This window comes from Panthera uncia, unplaced genomic scaffold (genome assembly GCF_023721935.1).
Source record: "Panthera uncia isolate 11264 unplaced genomic scaffold, Puncia_PCG_1.0 HiC_scaffold_150, whole genome shotgun sequence".
In the NCBI taxonomy this organism is placed as follows: Eukaryota; Metazoa; Chordata; class Mammalia; order Carnivora; family Felidae; genus Panthera; species Panthera uncia.
The window spans coordinates 12,609-26,251 of NW_026058140.1; the positions used below are offsets into that span (position 1 = coordinate 12,609).

The 13,643-nt window shown below is 31.3% G+C and overlaps 1 protein-coding gene across 1 annotated transcript in view; it reads right to left on the reverse strand.

The window, feature by feature from the left end:
- LOC125917114 (mitogen-activated protein kinase 10) overlaps positions 1–13,643 on the reverse strand; it is a 107,040-nt gene that overhangs the window by 10,732 nt on the left and 82,665 nt on the right. The gene's annotated exons all lie outside the window — the stretch shown is intronic.

The following is a 13,643-nucleotide window of genomic DNA, read 5'->3' on the forward strand; positions in this document are numbered from 1 at the left end:
GAGAGAGACAGCATTATAGACAAGTAAAGAAAGAATAAGCTAGTCAGTAAGTGGAACTGAAATAAAATAAATTAGATCTCTCTTTAACATCATACACAAAAATAAATTCCAAGTGAACTAAAGGCTTAAATGTAAAAGATTAAACTTTAAAACATTCATAGTAAAGTTACAAGAGAATATAAAGGCATCAAAGGATTCTTAAGACCTAAAAATGCATGAACTATAAAAATAAAAGTAGTCCAGTGAATTTACTCTCCTACAAATAGGCTTTGGATTATCCATTTTTTGTTTTTGCTTTTACTTTTATAAACAATGAAGCTATGAATATATTCAGAGACTGGACTACTTTACAGCAATGAAAATGAACTGATGAATTAACATGAAAAAATCTCAAAACTACAATGTTAACTTCAAAAAAAAAACAAGTAGCAAAAATAATGTGACTTGTGCCATATGTAAAACACATGAAGCTAAACCATATGTTGTTTAGGGATAAATTTACCTGTGGTAAAAAATATAAGGAAAGTCAAGAAGACTGTAAAAACATATATTTAGGATGTGATGACCTCCAGGGAGAAAGGAGGAAATGACAGGGGAGAAGCACACAAAGACATTCAAAGTTCTATTTTTTAATCTGAGTGGTAGTATATATGTGTTCATTTTATTAATCTTATCCAAAAGCTATATATTTAATATTAATTCACTCATTTAATATAAAATATTTTATAATTTTTACAGTAAATATTTCTGCTGTGATGAAATTCTTTAAATTTCCCAGAGGCATCTCAGTAGTTGAGTTCTGATTCTTCTACAGTTAAAAACATTTGATTTGAATAAAATTCAATTAATATATATTAAAATACATTTAACAATTAAGTGGCATGTAAATATACAACATTTTAAGAACTGCTTTTAGGGGTGCCTGGGTGACTCAGTCGGTGAAGTGTCCTACTTCAAATCAGGTCATGACCTCACCGTTAGTGAGTTCCAGCCCCATATGGGGCTCTGTGCTGTCAGTAGAAAGCCTGCTTCAGATCCTCTGTCCCCCTCTCTCTGTCCCTCCCCCGCTTGCATGTGAGCGCACATGCCTCTCTCTCTCTCAAAAGTAAACATTAAAAAAAAAGAACTGCTTTTAGCTATCTAAATTTCTCAATGCTAAAAATAATGTGTTGAACTCTTTTAGAAATAAAAGGTAAAGGGTATAAGGCCTTATTAATATCTTAAGTTTTGCTGTTGAATTGATTTATAAAAGAAGAAGATTTGTATGACTCATATCACAAGGACTTTTAGCATTTATTTTGAGAATGTCTTCACATAAGTGAGGATATGTTGATTAAAATAATACGACTTCTAATGATGGATTGTATAGATGTATAATATACATATTGTATACTACTAACTCCATTTTAAAGGTTCTATTTAGCTAATGAACTTAGACATAATTTTATTATTCTTTAGATAACTTATTTCTAATAATAGAGAATTTAAAAAATAATTTGTCTTGCATTTTAAGAGTTTATGATATTCAGTTCATAATTTGTTTGCTTGAAAAAGACTGATTTAAACTTAAACCAACATGTTTGAAATCATTAAAAGACCACCTCTTACACTCAGAGGGGCCACTTTAGAAAATAATTAGCATTTATCCTTCAGGAATGTTAACGCTATAAGAAGAAATCCAGAAATAACTCAATATAAAAATACCAAGCTCAGGCATTGAAAGGGCATCCCATATGAGACTTTAACATCAGTAGCAGCCTAAAGCTTTACTTATAAGGGATATTTTTATTATAAAATTTATTGTAAAATTGGTTTATATACACAATGGAATACTACTTGGCAATGAGAAAGAATGAAAAACTTATAAGGGATCTTAATACCCAAGTTGGAAATGATATCCAAGCAACTTCTCCCAAGAAATGGATTCTAAGAACTGTTAATCTGTACTTAATAACTCAGTTGTGGAAATCTGATTTGATCTTTAAATAGAAAATGTAAGGAAAGTAATGAAAATCAATCATTTTAATTTAGAGGTGGGAAATATTTGTTTCAGTCATTGATTATTCTACCACAATGAACTTCTGAAAAAGCAGAATACAAAGTCAACAGATTGAGTTCATTTTAATTAAATGCCTAAAATTAGCCAAAACTTAAGAACTGTTTCATGTTCATGTCCGAAGACCAAAGTAAAGTTTAAAATCCTTTGGAATTAAAGAAACCCTGTTTTTTTTTTTTTTTTTAGAAATCTGAAGGAATTTAGTTTTTATCAGGCCAACTTACTTTTAAACAGCAATTACATAAACAAGAATGTGGCAAATTTATAGATGTTATCTAATAAAATGTATATGTAGAAGACGAAACTGCAATATAGATAGAAAAACTTTAAAAATAATGTGTGTCATATTTAAGACTAGAAAAAAGAATAGGAGAAAAACAGTGTAGCTTTATTTCTTACTGAATAAAACATTTTAGGCTAGTTCTTTCACTGAAAAAAATTAATTGAGTGCCTAACACAGTCATTTCCCAAACTGGTATTTTAATACATACAGAGAATATATATATGAAACTACATATATCCATATAAGTAATATATTAATCCCCAAAGCTAATAGTTAATCATAATATCGTTAGGATACACTGTGTTAGTAACTAAGTTTCTATTAATTATATATTAAAACCCCATTATTATAGATTTGATTTGATTTTTGAATCATGGTCATATAAGCAGAGGTTTTATCCTCAGTTTGATGAGGACATAATATCTTTATAAGTGACTTGAGTGTAAGAAAATATTTAAATTAAGGAAATAGATTATTATACACCCATATGCTAATAACACATTGTCTGTATCTATTTAATGTGCAGAGCCTCTGGTATCTTAACAGAAGATTTACTTATTCAATTGATAGAAATTTGTTTCTTCAGATATTTTATATAATCATTATTAATTAATGAGGTTTTAATTTTTGCACTTGTTAATAATGTAGATAAAATAAGAACAAGGAATTGGATCTATTATTCCTAGAAATGAAGTAAATGACAGAAAAAATTTTGAAAGAGGTTAATCTTAAAACGAAACTCATATGCATGCATGAATATATGTTAAAATAAACCTATCGTATTTGAGGGTGAAAATAAATCTGATTAAAGATTTCCATGTCAAAGCTCAGAGCCTGGAGCCTGTTTTGGATTCTGTATCTCCCTCTCTCTCTGCCCTTCCCCCATTTGTGCTCTGTCTCTCTCTGTCTGTCAAAAATAAATAAACATACAAATTAAAAAAAAAAAAAGATTTCCATGTCAAGTGAATATTTCTTAAAAGAATAAATCTCCAGTCTTAAAGCTGAAATATTTTGTCATTTATTATCTAGCTATGAATATAACTTAATTTTAAAACATCTACAACAAAAAAACAATAGAGAAGAGCATATCACTGTTACAAGTTTCATAGGACTGAATTTTAAGGCAGACCTTTTGAAAGCATGCTGAATGTTTCATATTTGATACTGTATTATCCCCATAAGATCTAGCTAGGAGGCAAGGTTACTCTACCATGATGCCAGCTGGTAAATATTTGACATTGGAGTCTCTTAGAACCAAAGGCAGTGAATATATACCATCAGCAGTGTTGTGTCTGAGGCCAAAGGGAACTGATTGAGAAAGATACCCATAGAGACCACTGGCTGCTAAGAAGGATACGATCAGTGCCAGGAAAGAGCACTGCACCTTTTATCATTTCTCCCATGATGCACCCTACTGACCACATGTCAACTGAAAACAAAAATGAAATGAAGATAAACAAGAAGATAGGAATAGAACAGCAAATAAATGAAAACACTTGGTTACTCATGCGATTGAGCAATGGTCTGACCTTTTACTGACTGGCTAGGAGGCCAGTCTTAAGATCATTAGTGTTTTAAAACATTGAAGTGGGAAGAACACAAGTCAGGGCCCTCTCTGCTATGCAACTGAATTAACTCAATACTACTTAATGTATGATAATATTACTTTGCAATTATAATTCAATGATTAATTTAGTTTCTGATTTAAAAGGTCTAATTTGCATTCATCTCCTAGAATCCTACTTATTCGTATTGTAAATTATTCTAGATTGTGTTAATATGGGAAACATGCAAACTGGTTTCTTTTTTATTCTTTCATATACCATATTTGAAAAAAAAAAAAAAGCTGAGCTGCCAGCAACTTCAAAAGAAAGGGTTTCTTTTACAAAACACATTTACTCTTATTTATAAATATGAATAAATATCCGGAAGCAAAATGCCAGTTCAAGAATGAATATTTCTAAATATGCTGGCTCGGTTTCATTGACTCCCATCAAAGGAGCATGTTTCTAAACAGGAAGTCTTGTCTTAGTCTTATACACATGGTTGCTTTATAATGGTAAGAAACACTGGCTTTCAAAACAGGATGGTTCTACATGAAATCAACAACATGATTTAAGTGCTGACACTGCTGAGACTATGAATCCAAAGAAACCTGGAATTCAAGGTGAAATTATGATGGTTTCTCTCCTATTGCCAGTTATCATCCAGAACTTAAAACCCATAAGCCGGGACAGAGGGTACACAGGGAGGGGCAAAATGGGAAAAGGCGAAGCAAGAAAGTAAAATCTCTCTCTTTAACCATACTTGATTACTCACGTGTTCCTACTGAAAAGTCAGAAGGAGAGATAGGTCATTCTTAAGGGGGAAAATAACCTAGAGGAATAAGGGATGATGAGGGGGAGCAAATAGGGAAGGGCATTAAAATAGCAGTACACTATAATTTTGCTCCACTTACTCTTCAAATTACATTTTGTAATTTGGCAGTGACCTAAAAGAATTCCTCATGAGATTCTTTCCAATGTGAAAATCTCACTCAGGTTAAACTCAAAGTTTCCATTGTTTGACTTAACACCTAAACGGAGTGATCACTGCAAAGAAATGGTTACAGATTTGAAGGTGATAAGCATACCAAGAGAAGCAAATTTGTTTTGCTTCCATTTTAGGAAAGCAAGTGACATGCAAAAATATCAGGGAAAGATAGAGCAAACAGTTGTGCATCCCTTTATCATTAATGCATTTGTAATTATGGATAATTATCCATCTCACAAGAGGTTGGAATTGTGAGAATCTTTGATTAAAGAAAAAAAAGAAAAAGTGTCTGAAAATGAATTTGTTTTGGAATTGCAAGTATTCTTATCATACTGTCCAAAGTGACCAGTCTAAGTTGCTATTTACATTATATCTATTTTTATAGATATTGTGGAAGACACAGACAAAAAAATAGAGAGAGCTAATAAACTCAATAAGCAGGATTTTCTCTTGCCTGCATCCATTTAAACACTTGGAAAAAGTGGCTTCTGCCACAAACAGAATCTGAGAGTATCTATCTGGGAGTTAGAAAACATCTATTTTTATTTTTTATTTAATGCAAAAAAAATCTCTTCTATATTATCTCATTTTTTTTCTTCTGCAGAACCAATTCCATTGCTTTTTAACTCTATAACTTTGGTCAAGTTACTTCAGTCTCTAAATATAAATTTCATCCTCTAAAGTGCAGATGGTAAATAGTATTTATCATGTAGAATTTTTTAAAAGACTTGAAAGGATTGTGCCTGGTAAAGATCCTTCTACGTTGCCTGGTACATGGTAAGTATGATTTATATACTGTAATTAAATATATTCTGGAAAGGTTTATTTATTTAATATTTATTTAATATTATATTTAGATGTAATAAAGAAATCTTTCCAAGGATCACCCACCATTCACTGGGTGATCCTTTCACTCTTAAAACCACTTGGAAAGGCATTCCACATATTCAATCACAGCTGATTCTATGGAACTTCTTTCCATTATTGAAATAGCAATTACCCTGCTTCCTCATCTAAATAACCATCTTAAATTATGTTAATATAGCCTATGATCCTTGACCACTGTTCTCCTAAAACTGGCAAATTTTTATCTTTCAGACTAAAATCCCTTGATTTTTCATCCCCTCATATATGCCTTTAAACAACAGCAATAACCGTAACAACAGGTGATCGAAATGGAATCTTAAGTCCTTGTGTTGCTTCAGTTTCAAGTGGTTCTAGACAGTTGTTGGTTTAATAACTGGTATCAATAACTGGTATATCTCCCAGTTCTTCTTTGTGTGGTTTTGCTATATCTAGATATTTCAAAGGAAAAGAAGACCATCTTTGGAAATTTATCTTTATGTCAGAATCCAAAATACAGTTAATAGACCATAAAGCTTGTCATAAAAATAATGCAGAGATACAAACTTTAGATATGAACTATCGATTAATATAATGAATTCTATTTTCTCTATTTTAAAGTATCTTTTCTGAGTAACAATACCGTAGAAATTTTTCCAATTTCCATTCCCATTTAACTTTACTCGCTATTCATTATTCTTACAGATTATCCATGTTTATGCCACCTAAGTGCTAAGCTTTGTGTCTAGAAATGATAAGCTTTATTACTATGAATTACAAAAGTATTATATATGCACATGAATTTATATGGATTTTTATACACTGAAGATACGATTATTTCTTAAGATAAAGTCCTTGCATCAGATTTTGTGAATTATTCATCACAACTAAAACAGGAAATAGGTAATAAAAGAATTTGATACTAAATCTTGTTGGAACAGAGAAGTGGGGGTTGGTGGTAAGCCTTCCCTCAGCTAATATACATAACTACTTATCAAGGAGACTATATTATTTTATGATATTTTCAAGATATTCCATTGAATACTGATTGTACATAGACCTGAGAAGAAATTAGCAAATTCAGTTACTGTAGGATTTTGATGCTGTCTGAGACAGCCTGTATTTGGGTCTCCATAAGAGTTTTATACACTAATGCTGTCCAGTTAGAATTCTCAGCGCTTTCATGAATCTGATTTATTACATTTCCTCTCCCATCATCAGTATTCCCATAGGCAGAAAGCAGATTCATTTGCAATTGTGACATTCAGAAACTGAGTCACTTTCCCTAGAAGGGATGTTAAGTAAGTTTTGGTTTTACTAAATTATGGTGAGAAAATCTAAGTGAGAAAATCTCAAGTGTCATTGTATCATTTGTCAGGCATTAGATTATGCTAAATTATCTCTTTTCTATTCTAGCCAAGAGACAAAAATGATATAACATAAGCCCTGGCAGCTTAAATCTAAATAAAGAAAGCATTATATTGCTATTTCCACATTCTGTCCAATGGCTTGGGTTGTAATCTACAATGAAATATTTTTTGAACTATGTGAATTTCTATCCAGAAACCTGGTAAATGTCTTCCACCTAGGAGATTTTGTGGCTCTGGTAACACAATTGTGAGACCACATTGCTTTTCTCCCTAACCTATTTCTTCACTTAGCATAGGATTCAGAAAATGTGCTTTGATAAATTTTCTTGTAAAGCATACCTCAAAATATAATAGCAAGAAGATTTAACATAATTTTCTAATATCACAGCACCATTTCTTTGAAAAATTTGTTTCAAAAGTTATAAATTTATATATATAACAAGTGCACATTGTTTTAAACTTCAGTGAAAAGATGGAATTATAAAAACTAAAGAAACATACATATTTTGCACATGTGAATCTGAATAAGAAAAATAACATTTATAGAATGCTAAATATTCAGAAATAAAAACAAGATTTTTCTGAGTCTACCCATTCAACTTGCTTTTCTTGTTTTATAACTTCTATGTCATAATATAATTAATTTTTAACCATTATTTAAAACATTTTGTATTCCTGGTTGGCTTTTTTTACAAAACAGAAAAAAAGCCATTGAAACTTATAATAAAGGAGAAGACTTTAGCTTTATATTAAATCATAAACCAAGCTATAGGCTAAAAGACTTATAAGATATTTCCCATAAAAAGACTGAATAATTTTTTTACTGTACCAAAATATTTTAAATGTCATCTTTCAAAATCCATGCACTTCTGTAGTGTATGTATATAAATAAGTAATTCAAAGATATCCTAATTTTGAAAAAAAATGTCTTTTTCTTTAGGTTTTTCATGTTCTAATCAACAAATAGTAAATGCTGGCTCCAAATGTCTCACATGCTCACCAATGTAAGTATCCTCACTTCATTCTGTACATCAAGTTACAAAAGTATTTTAGTAAGTAGCAAACTTTTTCTTTCTTTTCATTGTTGTCAAAATTTCACAGATAATTTTGGTTTCTCATCATTTGAGAGAAATTTTATTCTGGGTAGCCTCTTAGTTATTTTCATTTTTAATAGTTTATCTAATTCAATTTGAAGGTTATTTGGGCTGGAGTGTCTCCAAACTAATTAACTTCATAACATAAAAACTGTACTTCTTGGAGCCCCTGGGTGGCTCAGTTGCTTAAGTGTCTGACTTCAGCTCAGGTCACAATCTCATGGTTCATGAGTTTGGGCCCTGCATCAGGCTCTGTGCTGTCAGCGCTGAGCCAGCTTCAGATCCTCCATCCCCTCTCCTCTGCCCCTCCTCCACTTGTGCTGGAGCTCTCTCTCCCTCTCTCTCTCTCTCTCTCAAAAATAAAAATATTTTTAAAAATTGTGTTTCTTATCTTTGAAGGTATTTAGAAGTATGTGTCTGTTTGTAAACATCTAATGTTTTTATCACCACAGCAATCCTGTAAGACAGGGAAAGGAAGTATTTTACAAAGTAAATTAAAGTTTAGGGGGTGTCACATGACCAAAGTGAACAGAACTAGATGCCAGTTCTTGGAGCCCTATTCCAGTACGTACTTGACATTCATTTGACTGCAGAAGGCAGAAAGAATGTCCCACACACTGCTCATGGACTCTGTCCTGAGGACCAACAGGGCCCAGGGCAATTTGAATAGAATTTCACAGTAATGACTAAGGAATGTGTTTTATTATTTGTGTAGTTCTTCCCCTTCAATATTTCACAGAACTCTATGTACAGAACTCTGTAGGGGGGTAGGGGGAAAATAACATGCTTTTAAACCTGTCTGTATGCATTTCCGGGAGACAGGGAGCTTCTGGGGGACTGAGCAGTCCTAGTCCCAGCTCCTAGTGGAGCTTTATGAATGCTGGCTCTCAGCAGCCCCTCTCCAAGACATCAAGGAGTAGAGGCCCAGCTCCTCAATTTCTTGCCTTCTGTTCCACCCTGGAAGTCTGTCCTCACTTGCTGCCCCCTTGCAATATATCTCTCTGAACTCCTTTTATGACCTTCATGACTTATCCTGCCCTCTAGTGGACTCTGGCCTAGTCTCAACTTCCTGGGTGAGAGATTTTCCCCCTGTAACTATGTCCTCCTTCCATCTTTACAGACCACCTCAAGCACCAGCTCTGACTCTAGTGATTCCTGTCTTACTCAGATTTTTCTCAAAGTAATAACAATAAAATAGTTGTATAATAATAATCAAATAGTAGTAAAACTAATGGTGAGAATAGATTCTTTCAAACAAGTACGTACAGAGAAATAAAGGTGAAACGTCTTATTTTTTCTCATGTTCATGATTATCTGCCATTCGCTTATGGGTATGAAAAAATGGCTGAAGTCTTACATTGCAACTTTACTTAAATCATAAGCCATATCTTGTTTGAGATAATACTGTACCATCTCAATATTAGGTAAAAGATTATAGTAATGTATTAGTTGCAAAAGTTTATTAGAAAGTAAGCATGGTTATTTCAAAGAGGTAAGAAGGATTAAGAATCTCTATCTGCATTAGATGAGTATCATCCACAACCTCTAATTTTTATTCACTTTACTTTGATTATTCCTAATTTTCATGTTCACATTTAGAAAAGATATGACATTCATTAAGTTTGAGGATGTTTTATTTATTTATTCAAATACACTTTTGGCAAATCATTTATCTGTTCCTTAATAACTTGGCTCCTTGGCAAGTCTGTATGTACATCCTTTTCATTCTAATTGGAATTTCTCATGTCTTCAGAGGGAAAAGCAAAGGGGTCTATTTTAGCAATCAGATCTGGCATCATTTGGAGAGAATATACTTGAGGTCTAGCAATTTCAAATGAATACAGTGTGCCTATCTTTAATATCATGTAGGTCCAGGAAACTCTGGCCAAGAACTCTAGATGAAGGACTTCACAGGCCTTGCTCAAAGAAGGTGTGGCCATTTGAAGAAGAATGGAAGAAAAAAGGTAAAAAGAATATATCTAAGAGAAGTAGGCTTAAGGAAAGAATTTGTAGTATATGGAAATTCTACCAGTATTATGAGACTTCAGTAATCAAAAATACCGCATGCCCTGGTTGGGGTTTGGGGTGGGTGAGGGAATCAGTGACTAAATATCCCTTAAAAAAATTATGAGAAAAATCAACCTTACTATCTACTATTGTTAAAAGAGACAAAATCTGAATGAAATGTAAAGTCATTGACAACCTCTTTTGTGATTGTTGGACTCTTAAAGAAAATAATGGACCTCATATATTTACTGCTAACTCAAAATTTATCATGGGCCTAAGAATTTTTAGTAATACTATACATTATGTCAATAAATATGCTATGAAATAGGTTTTAATCATAACACTGTAATAAAAATTGAGTATATAATAGTATATGTTTGTATAAACTATTAATACATTAAAAACAAATATTTTATAAATGGTCCTTTGGATATTAAAAAATAGCAAATTAACAGAAAAGGAAATATGTATGTATGTATATAATGTATTTGTTTTGCCAATACTTAAATAATTAAGAAACTACCCTGTGATATAACCTGGATCATATCAATAGCCAAGAAATGTACACGTGTTCTCAAAATGCAAATACAGTTTTAATTTAGGCATATAGCTAAAACTTCAGTCATCAATGATAATTTCATAAGATTTCCCAGTTTGTCAAAGTGTTTTACTATTTTTGTCATAGGTTCAGATAAAGAAAAGGAACGTTAAAAAGTTCTGTGGAGAGAGGGGAATAATGATTATGATTATAGAATATTACCATATAATTTTTCAGCCTCAGAGAAATTTAATAAAAATTACTCTGAATAATTATAAGGGAAAGTCAAAGAACTTATGATTGCTTTGTTTTTAAGTCTCTGAAAAATCTTAGAAGTAGTCAATTAGCCTATACTAAGCTTTGATATTACTTCCAGTAAGTGCTGGAATCTTTCAATATGCTAAAATATTGGTAAGATTCTTCTCTCCATAATTACTCCATCAACCCCCAAATGTGTATCTAATCACCATGGTTAGTGAAGTTAATTCAATGCTCTGATCTCTCAATTGTTGCTGGGAAACTCTAATCATAAAATTATAATAACTGCATGTAAAGATTAATGAAACAATTCCACTCAAAAATACAGAGTACATGTAATCCACTGTTTAATAGAGATACTACAGTTTAGTTTAATTTTTAAATGTCTTCATGACTTCAGACATTAAATTATTTTAATTATAGGTAAAATGAACTAAGGATTTAAATACAAATGGAAACATTCCTAGAAAGATGGCAGTTCTTCTAACACGTTTTATCTGTAAATTATTTACTCATATTTAAGTAAAATTTAACTTAGCAAGATGTTTTCCACTATAAATGTCTTCATGTAACTTTTCCATTGACTTTTAGGTCTGTATGCAGTCTCATTATCACATAGGGCAGTAGGCTATCAAAGACCATTATTTTATATGATCATCACTGAGACAAAGGAATACAGAATGCAAATCCTTATAATGTAAATTTTTATGTTGGAATTTATTCAATTTCTAGGATCACTTTTATCAAGGATATATATTTTATGTATTGATTTTAGCACAATTTACTGTCAGTTCCAAATATTTTCCTGAAACAAACTATAATAAAGGGAAAAAAAGATCTCCAAGAAAATAATTATTGGAAGAATACAGAATTATCAATATGGTGCTATTATCTTTGTTTGCTTCTTTTTCTGAAGGATATCTTGGGTTAGAAATGTCTTGACTTTTTCTAATTGTATTGGCTTTTAAATTTAATACTGGTAAAAGAGGAGAAAAGCAATCCTGATAAATGCCTGAAGAGCTATATTAGATCTCAGAGCACCAAGCCACATGGAAATCAAGTGACCTATAACAACAATGTCATGTGGAAATGAGATATTTTGTGACTTATCTTCCACTAACTAGGGCATTATAAAGATGTAGCTGTGCAACTTCACTTTAAGTGTTGTGAAGTTCCCCTTTTTTTGTCTGAAATGTACTCCAAAGACGAAAACACATACACATACACACAATCCTACTTTTATATGAAACCAGTACATTTAAATATGAATGCGAATTATAATATTGTTCTCATCAACTACATTGGATATATAATTTATCCTCAAAATATAAATAATTTAAAATAAAATGAAAGTAAAATGAATTATCATTTTAATCAATATAAAAATTATTGAGATGTTTTACATGCTTTCTTTTTATATCCTCAAAATCTAGTATGCATTTTGTGTATAAAATATATCTCAAATCAGACTCATCATAATTTAAATACTGAATAGCCACATGTGGCTGCCTATTGGACAGTATAGTCCTAGAAGATGTCATTACTCTTGCCTTATTATTGGAATTTAGAGAATATCTTACTAATATCCAGCAGAATAAATAAATATCTACATAATGAGTGCTCATAGTGGTATAAACTTCTCACTGAGTCAACTAAATAACAGTCATAATCTTACATAATAAAAGAGTTCCTTAATACAGCTTTCTTGTTAACCAAATATAATATTTAATAGTTATAGACCACATGTTTATTGCCAATTTCTAAAACAATTTCATATATAATAATATACTGAACTCAATATTGCATTATCACTGTTAAAACTGGAAATTGTTGTTGTATTTAGATTTGCACTATTGTGTGTTAGCAGGGTATTTCTATATGCATAAAAATATATTCTCTATTAATATGTAAACTTTATTACGTATATATTACAAACACTAATATGTGACTTTGTTAGAGAGTAAACTTTGGATCATTTTAGACATATATCAGCTCATTTAATAATTCTAAATCATACATATTTCTCCAAGAAATTTCTATTGTAATCTAGCCCAGAACTCAAGGGTAGAACTTGAATAAACACTGCTTTTTAAAATTCTAAATTTCATTGGAAAAGCGATTATCTGTGTCTCAGTCAACTTGACTTGACTGTCTCCAAGTCAAGTAAGAGAAGCTTATATTAAACCCAGCTGATCTCTGGCAATTTGAATAACAATTATGGTTTTTAAACGTGGAAGTTCATGGTTGAAGGGGGATATGCTATATTGACCTATTTAAGACTGGATATAGTGTCAAGAGTAATTCAATTCAATGAAACTATAGACAGAAGCTTAGGATATCAACAAGGAGAGAAATTATTATGCCTAAATGTTGAAGAAGCATACAATGATTTTAGGAAAAAGATGGAAAATACTTGCAAAGAGTGACTTCTTTTGCTAGTTACAAAGATATTTTAATAATTTGGGATTTGGTGACCTCTATTATTTATGAAAAAATAGCATTGCTATTTTGAGTTACAAACAAGAAAATAATTTAAAGGAAAAAAAGCCCATTGAAATTTAATTAAAACAAATCATTGCAGTAGGTAATCTTCAGTACTGGTCAGATTATATAAATCATCACTTTTTTTTAAATCACAAATACACCACTTACCCAACTTTTT